This window comes from Lolium perenne, chromosome 7 (assembly GCF_019359855.2).
Source record: "Lolium perenne isolate Kyuss_39 chromosome 7, Kyuss_2.0, whole genome shotgun sequence".
Classification (NCBI taxonomy): domain Eukaryota; kingdom Viridiplantae; phylum Streptophyta; class Magnoliopsida; order Poales; family Poaceae; genus Lolium; species Lolium perenne.
This window is the reverse complement of record NC_067250.2, coordinates 93,091,472-93,102,851: the sequence shown is the minus strand read 5'-3', so window position 1 is coordinate 93,102,851 and position 11,380 is coordinate 93,091,472.

Here is an 11,380-nt window from a genome sequence, read left to right as displayed (position 1 = left end):
TGATGTGGTGACCCTGCATACCACTGCATGTTGTAGTATGCCAGTCGTTGATATAACATTCACGAAGTACCATTCCGCAAATGTTACATCCCTCAGAGTAGTACAACAGAACATAGCAGGTCCATAACTCATTCACATATTATTACAATTAACATACACATATCGTCTCGGAGCTCCTCTTGGGTCCTAAGAGGATTACTCCTGGGTTCGAGGCGAACCCAACTTAACTTACAATACAAAAGTCTCATTAAACTAAACATTTATTTCATCGAGCAGCTAAATACTAAGAGTTTGGGCTGCTCGGTTACTATTACTTATCAGCTATCTCTAGGCTTGTTCTCCTCCGGAAGCCTCCCCGGATCCGTAGACTATGAGATAGTCTACGCCTTCAACTCCTCCTGAGAGGTCTGGTTCCTCGTAGCCGATGATCTCGGCTCCTTCATTGCTGTCGTAGTCCTCCTCCAGACGATTCAGACAATCTAAGCATGGGATTTAAGAGTGGTATGAGTACGAGCGTACTCAACAAGTTCATTATAGATAAGAGGTGTTTAATGCACTAGCTACGATATTAGACCAGAAAGTCTAATACCAATGCAAGTTTTGATAAACATTTCTTCAAGAGATTGCTTTTATTTCAAAGAGCTATGTCCGTCAGCCTTCACCGGTTTACTAGAACTTCATGGAGCTCCTTTCCGGCCGCGTTCGCAGTTCCTCATCCCGGAACAGGGAGTGACAGTCACGCTTCTTTACACTCTGCAGAGGTGTGTTGCTTTACCCATAAGAGATCTTAACCTTGGTGCCAACCGGGCAGCTTTCCCGTCCACACTTCCTTTGGTGTGAGGCCCGGTATAAGGTCTAGCCAATCATGTTCCTCCGCTACCTCGAACACCCACCCTTTGTTGCATGCCCCGACCCTGGGTCCACGTCGGTCCCATTATTCCTGTAGATTTCAAGGTGTACCCCGACCACGACGTCAGTGCTGGGCTCTACCATACACTCCTACGCCGGTAGCTGCAACCCATCATAGACCACATTACCGTGGGGAATTAGAATGGGATCCCCACCCTCCGGTTGTTCCGCAAGACACAACTGCTACGGCAAGCAATGCTTTACCGTGGGGAATTAGAATGGGATCCCCACCCTTCGGTTGTTCCGCCAGACACAACTGCTACGGTAAGCGCATCCGTTGATGAACGAGAGGTGGAAACACTTTTGACTACTCCGTCCCACTCCGGATCTTATGGTTAACACGGGTATTACGGCACAAGAATCACTGGCGACATTTGTTGTTTAATCCTAGATGGATATAAACCCGTGCAATGGAACCTCCACCATATCAACACAATCCATGGTTCCATTGCCCACCACATAGTCATATTCATAGTTATGAAAGTAGTGGTTTTGATTTTTGTGCAATAGTGATAACCATAATACTTTGCAAGTAATTTGATAAAAATACTCAAATGACATGAGCAAGTGATGAACTTGCCTGAACACTGCAAAGTTTTGCAGTTGGAAGGTGTGGACTGACCCTTGTCCTCTGTCTCTGAAAATAGCATCATTGTCCGATAAGGGCAATGGTTAAAGAAGCAATTATGCATGATTCCAATTTTAGGGTTTGTTCCCCCCTTCCAATGTTGTTATTATTTCAGGTAAGAGGTTGATATTAAGAATAATTTGGGAATACATACTTTAAAGTAAAATTCAACCTTGAAATATTGTCAAGGTGTTTTGAAAGTCCAATTGCATTGATGGACTTATTTTTATTATTGAAAATAATATGTGATTTAAATCATTATTTAAATCCTTAAAATAGGACTTATTCTTAATTTTCTTCAAAAATTCTCTTTGATATTTTATTTAAATAGAGAATTTTATGCTGATTCTTTTTCATATTTTTAATTTATTTTTAGGAGCTTTTAATAATTTTCTATTGAATTTCAAAGTTTCATGTTTTTATTGAATTATGTAAAGTCCTTTTTGCCCCTGGGCCCACCTGTCAGGGTGGCCCAGCGGGTTAACCCTAACCCGAGCCGCTCGTCCGGCTCGGTCGGACGCACCCGTCCCCTTCCTCTCGCGCACGCGCTAACCCTAACCCCTCTAAGCTCTGGCGACACCCGCGTCGCCGCCGCCTTCGCCGATTTTCTCCGGCCAACTCCGGCCATCGCCGGCGGTGAGATGGGTATCAATCGAACCGCCGTTCGACGGCGCTTCGATTGATCCGCGTCGATCTGCTTTTCCTCGCCGCTGCTGTTCTTCCCCAACACCCCTGTGGCATGGCCGCGGCGAATCGCCGCGATCTCGTCGTTGCCGACGAGCCTGGCGCCTTGGCGTGGCCGTGTGCCCCGCCGTGGTTGCGCTGGAGTCCCTGCGCCCCGACGACTGCCTGGATTGGCCATGGCCTGGCGCCGTCGTTCGCCCGACGTGTGCCGCCGTGCCGCCATGGCCGTGCTTTCCTCCGTTACTGGTAAGCTCGCACCGCCTCCCTACTGCTCTACTGCTTGTTCTTCTTCTCTCCCTTTCCTTCTAAGCTAGCTCTGGCCACTGCTTGCTGTGCCTTGTGCCTGTGCTGCTCTGTGGATGTGCTCATGGCTGCTGCCTACATGCGCCATGGCTCCTAGCTAGTGTGCTTGCTCTACAGCTATGCGTATGCTGCTTACTGTGCTGTTACTACCATGCTTCTGTGCTTCCTAGCTACTTCTGTTCCTGATAATCTATGGCTACGGCCCTCCTGTGATTGCTCATGAGCTTCCAGTGATGCTCATGGCCTACTGGCTTGCCCCTATTATTTTTACTGTCACTGGGACATATTGTGTGTGCTTAATCCTGTCCCTGGCTTGATTGTTGTAGTTAATCCTTGCATATTTGCAAGTGCCAGTGCCCCTGGGGCTAGTTCATTGTGTTCAGATTCATGATTATGCTCAATTGAGCATTACTGTTGGCTTATCAGTGTGATTCAGTGATGATTTGATATGTGCCTTGCTTGTGTATTATGATCCAGTGGTTCATCAAGCCTTTGATGTGCTTCTGGATACAATCATAAAATCATTAATTCAGTTATCTATTTATTCAGTTATGGCTTGGTTGGATTTCTTCAGTAGCTGGCTAATTACTGATAATATGCTTGGCTATAGCCATCTCAGAATTGCTAGCAAGCTCAGATGATCATATGATCATGAGTTGCTTATGAGAGATGTTGTTTCATGTATGTGCTTCACTATTGCTCTCTGTGTGATGTGTGTGCATCACACAGGCTTGGCCTGGTGTGTGATGGTGCTAGCTCAAGCATCAGTTGATACTTGCAATGATCCATTGGATCATCTGCAAGGTCCTGGTGCTTTGATTACTTGTGTAGTTCATTTATCTGTAATAGCTTGCTTTACTAGATGGATAAATGATGTGAACTGCCTTGCAGTGATGATCATATTAATTGAATTAGCTAGGGCTAGTTGGATGACAACCATTGGTTGGTACCCTAGCTCTCCACTGAACCCTACTGGGTGATGATGTGGTGGCTTAAGGTTTTGGTTATGGGTTGAGGTGGCCCTGGCAACTCTTTGATGCTGCCATGGGTAGCTCCCCCTCTCTGTGGCTTGTTGTGGCTTGGTGGATACATCTCTGGGCAATCCCTGTTGGATTTCCAGTGCTCTTTGCTGTTGACAAACTAGAATAGGTACAAGTGCCTATCTGTCTGATGGTTAGCAAACCATGTAGTGCTAGGTGAGTTGGGTAGGCTAGCTGTGAATCTTTTCCTTGCTGGATGCTTTGGTTTACCTCAGTGTTAATACAGTGGGTTTGACCAATTCTTCCCTGGGATGATTTCTTCTGGCTTAATTCCCTTTTTGCCAGCATCAAATGGTTTGATCACCAAATGATGATGCACACAGGGTAACCACACCCTCTGGCTTGTGTATATGTTATGCACATGCTTATTAATGAGCAAAACCGAGTTTTGCTCAGGTTGATCTTGTTTATACCTCACTCCAGCTCCTAGATGATTTGTTGATGTAGAGGTTTTGCTTCTGTGATGATCTTGTGGTTGGTTTACTTGCCCTGCTCCTCCTGGTGATCTTGTGGGGCTTGATTCAGTGCTGTGGTGAGTTAGCGTATTGAACAAGCAGTGGCTGTTCTTGTGTTCTTGTGTTCTTGTGTTCTTATGTTCTTACCAGTGAAGCCTGTCGATGGATATGGCTTAGGGTTTGCTTCTGAAAAGCTTATATGTGGTGCTCCCTTGCTCTCCCTGGTCGACAGCTTGGGTCTGCACACTTGGTGACTCACTGATGATGTGTGTGTGTGTTGTGCTACATGCACACTCAGTGGCTTGGTGTTGAGCATGCACACATGCTGTGTGTGCTGCTTGTGTGTATGTGTGTACCAGATCCTTTGAACTTGGCTTGGAGAGGATCAGCTCGGCAGAGTTGTGATATTATCCACCATATACACTTCTTTTCTAATCTGCCAAGTGGCTTTGCCACTTGGCATAATTTGTTCTTCTTCTTTGTGTGTGATTTTGTGCAGGGATCAACAATTGATCAAAATGGACATGGAGGTCATCAAATCCAAGATCAAGTGAAGATGATCTTGTAGTATTTAGACTAGGATACATCCTTGTACTTTTCTTTTTATTTATTTTCTTTTATTTTTTCAATTTCACCAATTCTTGTAATGTGTTGTAATATTCATTTATTTCCATTATGAATATTGTAAAGACAATGTATCTTGTGTGTTAATCAATAAAGCTCAAAGTTTTCCCTAATGAGCTTTACTTTATTATAATTGTTCATATTGTTTATTATTGATTATATACTTAATGAATTTCCTCACAATTGAATTATTTAGGTTAAGTATTTAATGTTTGAATTTGAAATTCAAATTCAACATTGGTTTGAATTCAACTATGTCACTTTATAAATAATTCAATCATGCAAACTCTCCCCTCTCTTCTCCAAACCCTAAACTAGTGGAGTGAGATGCAAGTTTGTCGCACTCTCGAAACCCTAACCCTGTAAGGTGTCGAGAGAGAAACTTGTCCCCCTTCGATGCAGTTTTTGTTTAAAAGCGCGAAATTTCCCCAGAATTTACTATGCAATGCACATCCCTTTCTAAAATCTACCCCTCGATCGTCTCTAAACCTGGGACATTATAGCCTTTCCCCCTTAAAGAAAACTTCATCCCGAAGTTGTGGTTGTAATACCTGAACAGCTCGGGGTATGTTTTCCTCAGGTCTTCCTCTTTTTCCCAGGTGGCTTCCCTCTCGGGGTGATGCTTCTATTGTATCTTGCAATACTTGATAGCTTTATTTCTGGGTTGTTTCCAGCTCTCCTCGAGAATCTTGGCTGGCTTCTCGATGTATGTCAAGTCTGGTTGTAACTCGAGCTCATCATGTGATATTGGTTCATCTGGGGTCTTCAAGCATTTCCGAAGTTGTGACACATGGAAAACATTGTGAACTTGAGCTAACCTTCCCGGTAGATCCAATTCAAAGGCTAAACCTCGGTTCTGACTCAGTATCTTGAAAGGTCCTATATATCTAGGACTGAGCTTTCCTTTTACTCCAAACCTCTGGAGTCCTTTCATCGGGCTTACCTTAAGATAAACCATGTCTCCAACTCGTGGCTCCCATGTTCTCCTCTTCTGATCGGCATAACTCTTTTGCCGACTTTGGGCTATCTTGAGCCTATCTCTGATAATGTCAATGATTTGTTGTTTTTCCTTGACATAATCAGGGTTGAACTCTTTGCTTGCTCCGGCTTCATACCAACATATCGGTGATCTACACTTTCTTCCATACAGAGCTTCAAATGGTGCCATCTTGATGCTGCTTTGATAACTATTGTTATATGAAAACTCTGCTAGTGGTAAGTGCTCCTCCCATGATCCTCCGAAGTCTAGGGCACAAGCCCTAAGCATATCCTCTAGGATTTGATTGGTTCTCTCCGTTTGTCCACCTGTCTGGGGATGATAAGCGGTACTATAGTCCAACTTGGATCCTAAAGCTTCGTGAAGTTGCTTCCAGAATGCTGATGTGAACACGGATCCTCGATCCGACACTATCTTCTTAGGCACTCCATGCTTACTCACGATCTCTTTGATGTAAAGATCGATAAATTTCTCTCCTTTATCCTGCTGGTTTACCGCTAAGAAGTGTGCACTTTTCGTCAACCGGTCCACGATTACCCATATCATGTCCTTCTTTTTATTAGTCATGGGTAGTCCGGTGATGAAATCCATCCCTATCTCCTCCCATTTCCACTCTGGAATAGGTAAAGGTTGTAACTTCCCTGCCGGACTCTGGTGTTCAGCCTTCACTCTCTGGCAGGTATGGCATTCCGCCACATATTGTGCTATCTCCCTCTTCATGTTATTCCACCAGAATAGTTCCTTTAAGTCCATGTACATCTTTGTACTTCCCGGATGTATGGAATATGGTGTTTGATGGGCTTCCCGGAGTATTACTTCCTTAATTTCAGCAATATCCGGAACGCAAATTCTCTTCTGGAACCATAATGATCCAGATTCTCCACGATGGAATTCTGATGGTCTTCCTTCATCTATTCTTCTCATTTCTTCCATGATGAATGGATCATCCAGCTGACCCATCATTATCTCATTTTTCAGGTTGACATTTAGCTCATCGGCTACTTGTAAAGCTGATAGTCCTTCATGAGCTTCCTTCTCCCAAAGTTGTATTTGGGCTTGACTTATTTCCTTCCTCAACTCCGGTGATATTTCTTGTTCCACTCCTCCGGTGCTCTTTCTACTCAGGGCATCTGCTACAACATTAGCCTTCCCTGGTGTGTAATTGATTGTCAGGTCATAATCCTTGATCAATTCTAGCCATCTTTTCTGCCTCATGTTGAGTTCCTTCTGAGTGAAGAAATATTTGAGGCTTTTATGGTCTGTATAGAGCTCACACTTAGCTCCATAGAGAAAATGTCTCCATGTTTTGAGTGCAAATACGACAGCTGCTAATTCCAAGTCATGTGTTGGATAATTCACTTCATGAGGTCTGAGTTGCCTTGATCCATAAGATATCACTTTTCGATCTTGCATGAGTACGCAACCCAATCCATGCTTGGATGCGTCACAGTACACGGTGTAATCCTTGCCAACTTCAGGAACCGCTAACACCGGTGCTGTGGTGAGTTTCTCTTTTAGAGTTTGAAAGCTCTTCTCACACTCCTCTGACCACACGAATGGTGTGTTCTTCCTTAGCAACTTTGTCATTGGTCCTGCTATCTTAGAGAATCCTTCAATGAATCTCCGATAATATCCTGCCATTCCTAGGAATCCTCGGATTTCCTTGACAGTCTTGGGTGCTTCCCATTCTAGAACTGCTGCTACCTTACTCGGGTTAACAGCTATTCCATCTTTACTAATAACATGACCAAGAAATTCCACTTGATCTAGCCAAAATTCACACTTACTAAGTTTGGCATAGAGTTGATGTTCCCTTAGTGTTTGCAACACTAACCTCAAATGTTCAGCATGTTCAGCCTTGTTCTTGGAATATATCAGAATATCATTGATAAATACGATGACAAACTTGTCTAGATATGGCATGAAGATCTTATTCATGAGATTCATGAATATTGCTGGGGCATTGGTTAATCCAAAAGGTACTACAAGGTATTCATGGTGTCCATACCTTGAGACAAAGGCAGTTTTCGGAACGTCTTCCTTCTTGATCTTTATCTGGTGATAACCGGATCTTAGATCAATCTTGGAAAAGACTCCCGCGCCTCTCACTTGATCAAATAGATCTTGTATTCTTGGAAGTGGGTACTTGTTCTTGATTGTGACGTTGTTCAGATTCCTGTAGTCTCCGCACATCCTTCTTCCTCCATCTCTTTTATCCACGAAGATCACAGGTGATCCCCATGGTGAAACACTCTCTTGAATGAATCCCTTTTGTTCCAAGTCATCCAGTTGCTCCTTAAGTTCTTTCAATTCCTTGGGCCCCATCTTATATGGTGCTTTGGCAATCAGAGCTGTTCCTGGGATTAGGTCGATAGTGAATTCTATCTCCCTATCTGGTGGCATACCAGGTAATTCCACAGGAAACACATCCTGGAATTCATTTACTACAGGTATATCTTCTAACTTCACCTCCTTCATGCTGTTAAGCTGTAGCTCAACTTCAATCTGTGTATGTTTGTCGCCTTGGTAGATCATTCTACTTCCATCGGGACTTTTCAATGATACCGTCTTGTTTACACAGTCGATCAACGCTCCATTAGCTTCTAACCAGTTCATACCAAGAATGACATCAATGTCCTTCATCGGTAAAATGAACAGGTCCGCGTCAAACGCACACTTATTGATCATAATGACTTGTTTTTGTTTGGCATGGGTTACTACTATCGTTCCCCCCGCAGAAAGTATGGTTATGGGTGTATCTAACTTAGTGCAACTAATCCCATGTTTGGTGATGAATTGTTGAGAAATGAATGATGTAGTTGCACCAGTATCAAAAAGTACTTTGCCAGGATGAGTGAGTATCTGGAGCGTACCTATCACCGCCTGGTCAGAGTTGACCACCTCCTCCAGACTGGTACAGTTCAGCTTGCCGAAGGGCTTCTTATTCTTCCAGTTGCCTCCGGTGTTTCCTCCTCGACCTCCGGATCCTCCAGACTGACCTCCTCCACTATTCTTCTTGGGGCAGTCCTTCAGCATGTGCCCCTCCTGGCGACAACCAAAGCATATAATCTTTGGCTTCTTACAATCCTTGGCAAAATGCCCTGTGAATCCACAGCTTCTGCAAACTATTTGATTTGCAGTCTGGAACGCTTGGTTCTTCCTACTACCGTAGTAGTTGCTGTTGTTGTTGTTGTTGTTGCTGTATCTGGGCTTGAAACTCAAGCTGGTGTTGGGCTTGTTATTGGAAAATCTTTTAGGCTCAAACTTGGCCTTCTTCCTCTTTTCCTCCTGCAGTTGTTTGAAATCATCTTCCAGAGCGATGGCAGCATCCACCAACTCTTGAAACTCCGTCGCTCTCATCATACGGAGCTGTACCTTGAACTGGGGACTTAACCCCCTCAGAAATCTCTTTTTCTTCTTGTCCTCGGTGTTGACTTCTTCAACAGCATACCGGGACAGTTTAGAAAATTCCCTGACATAAGTCTGGATTGCCTTGTCCTTCTGCTCGAGACTTTCAAATTCTCGACGCTTCAGTTCCACAATACTTTCAGGGACATTGGATTCCCTGAACTTCCTCGTGAATTCCTCCCAGGTAAATACCTTTCCAGCCGGATAAACGGCTACAATATTGTCCCACCATGATGCGGCAGGTTCACATAGCAGATGAGTAGCATAACGAACCTTCTCTTGGTCGTTACATCCAACGGTGTTGAGCTTTCGCTCAGTATCCATCAGCCAATCTTCCGCGTCCATTGGCTCGGGTGCGTATGCGAAAGATATAGGCTTGGTGTTTTGGAAGTCCGCTAATGTGACTCCCGGGTTCTCAGGTCTCTCCACCCTGTTTTGCTGCAACAAATCCTGAAAGAATTTGTTCTGCTGCTCCAGTGTTACACGCTGTCGCTCCTCTACCAGCTGCATGTACTGGATAAAATTTTGCTGCGTCATGGGTGGTGGTGGTGGTGGAAACTGATCTCTGGCTGCACCCTCAGCCTCTTCCTTTTGTTTTGCTTCGCGCTCCATGCGCTGTGCTTCAGTCTCGTCTCCTAGCGTTCCCGACATAACCCCCTAGTTCTGCAACACAAGATGATACTCATAATTACTCCATGCGCAAGTTTTCTGAGCTCAACTTTGTGCACAGAACTAGTCACGCAATGGAAATCAAGAAGCAAATCCAAATCTTACAAAACATATACCCTATATATACATACTTAAGTGGTCTTATTACAATACTCAAGTCGATGTGAGTATGCAAACTCACTTATTAAAGTATATGTACAAATTTATACAAATATTACATACTATAATACACGTGGTACTTGTGTATTATAGCCTCGCCTCCCTTGGTGGACTCTAGTCGATCTTCACTCCCGGTACATCCCAGGCTTCCATCCGGTCGAACGTGTCGTCCTCCTGATAGACCCTGGAACATAAGGTCTCCCCGTTGGCTGGTAATCCGAATCAGATGATGATCCTAGGGAGAAATCAGTGTTCACAAACTGATCGTTGAGTGCATCATAGTCCACCCATCGGGTGTACTCCCCTGTAGCCCCACCATAAGGGTTACCAAAACTCATACCCGACTCAACCTGTGTCGGATACCCTCCATCCACTCCTACATTACTAGGATAGCTCTGGTTCTGGGTTGTTGCGTCATCATTCATCTCTCCATCATAATACACAGAAGTACTATGAGTTCCAGTATCCGATCCCCAACGCCAACCCGTGGAATTCTCGATAGGAGTCTCGGAACGATGGTTGTTTCCGGATTCCTCTCCGCCCTCGTATCCCCCATAGGAACTACCCAGATAGTTCCCAGGTGTAACAGGTGTAGGTTCACGCTCAAGTGGATCAATACTGATGTAGTCACCAGCTGAATAAACTGGTGTGTGCACCACATTCTCCATAGGTTCTTTCCCCCTACTCTCCTCCTTGGGTTCAGTAAATTCCTCTAGCATCGTATCAATAGCTCCTATCAGATGATGGTTCAACTGAAAGAGTAAAGATATGAAGTTGCGACTATTATCCATATATTTTGCCGCTGCTATGGGTTTTCGTTTGGCATATTTGTAGTGGTTGAGCATGGGATCTTCTTCCTCCTGATTATGAGGAATATGGGAGAACTCGGAATCCATAAGCTCTTTTGTCTTATGTTCCCGTATGTCGGTTATGGCTCTCATAACAGCTATATGGTAGGCTGTGTTGGTTGTCCTAGCTTCTCCTGCTGGCATGACTACGCTCATTCCCAAAGATTCGGGAAGTCGCAGTCCTACCCTGCACTTGGCCAATACCGGACCATCATAGAACATGTATTTCTTTACTGGAATCTGGGGATCGCTCCCAAATTCCAGTAACATGGCTCGTAGGATATCTGCAAGTCCTCCTTGGTATTCGTTCAGTGTGGAATCCATAACTTTCACGTTTCTTCCCGGTCGTGAACTTGCCATGTTGGCTGTAGAAATAGAAAGATTATAAGATTAGTAATAATGCATCATAATAGAGATAATAAAGAATTATCGCACTAAAATATATGATTGTTGTATTCTCAATTGAATATACACCATATTTTTAGAGAATTCTTTACTAGTCCTATTTGACTCCTAACGTTTGGTCCCATTTACTAGGTTCCAACCTAAGGTCAAAGCTTTTGCTCTGATACCAACTGTGGTGACCCTGCATACCACTGCATGTTGTAGTATGCCAGTCGTTGATATAACATTCACGAAGTACCATTCCGCAAATG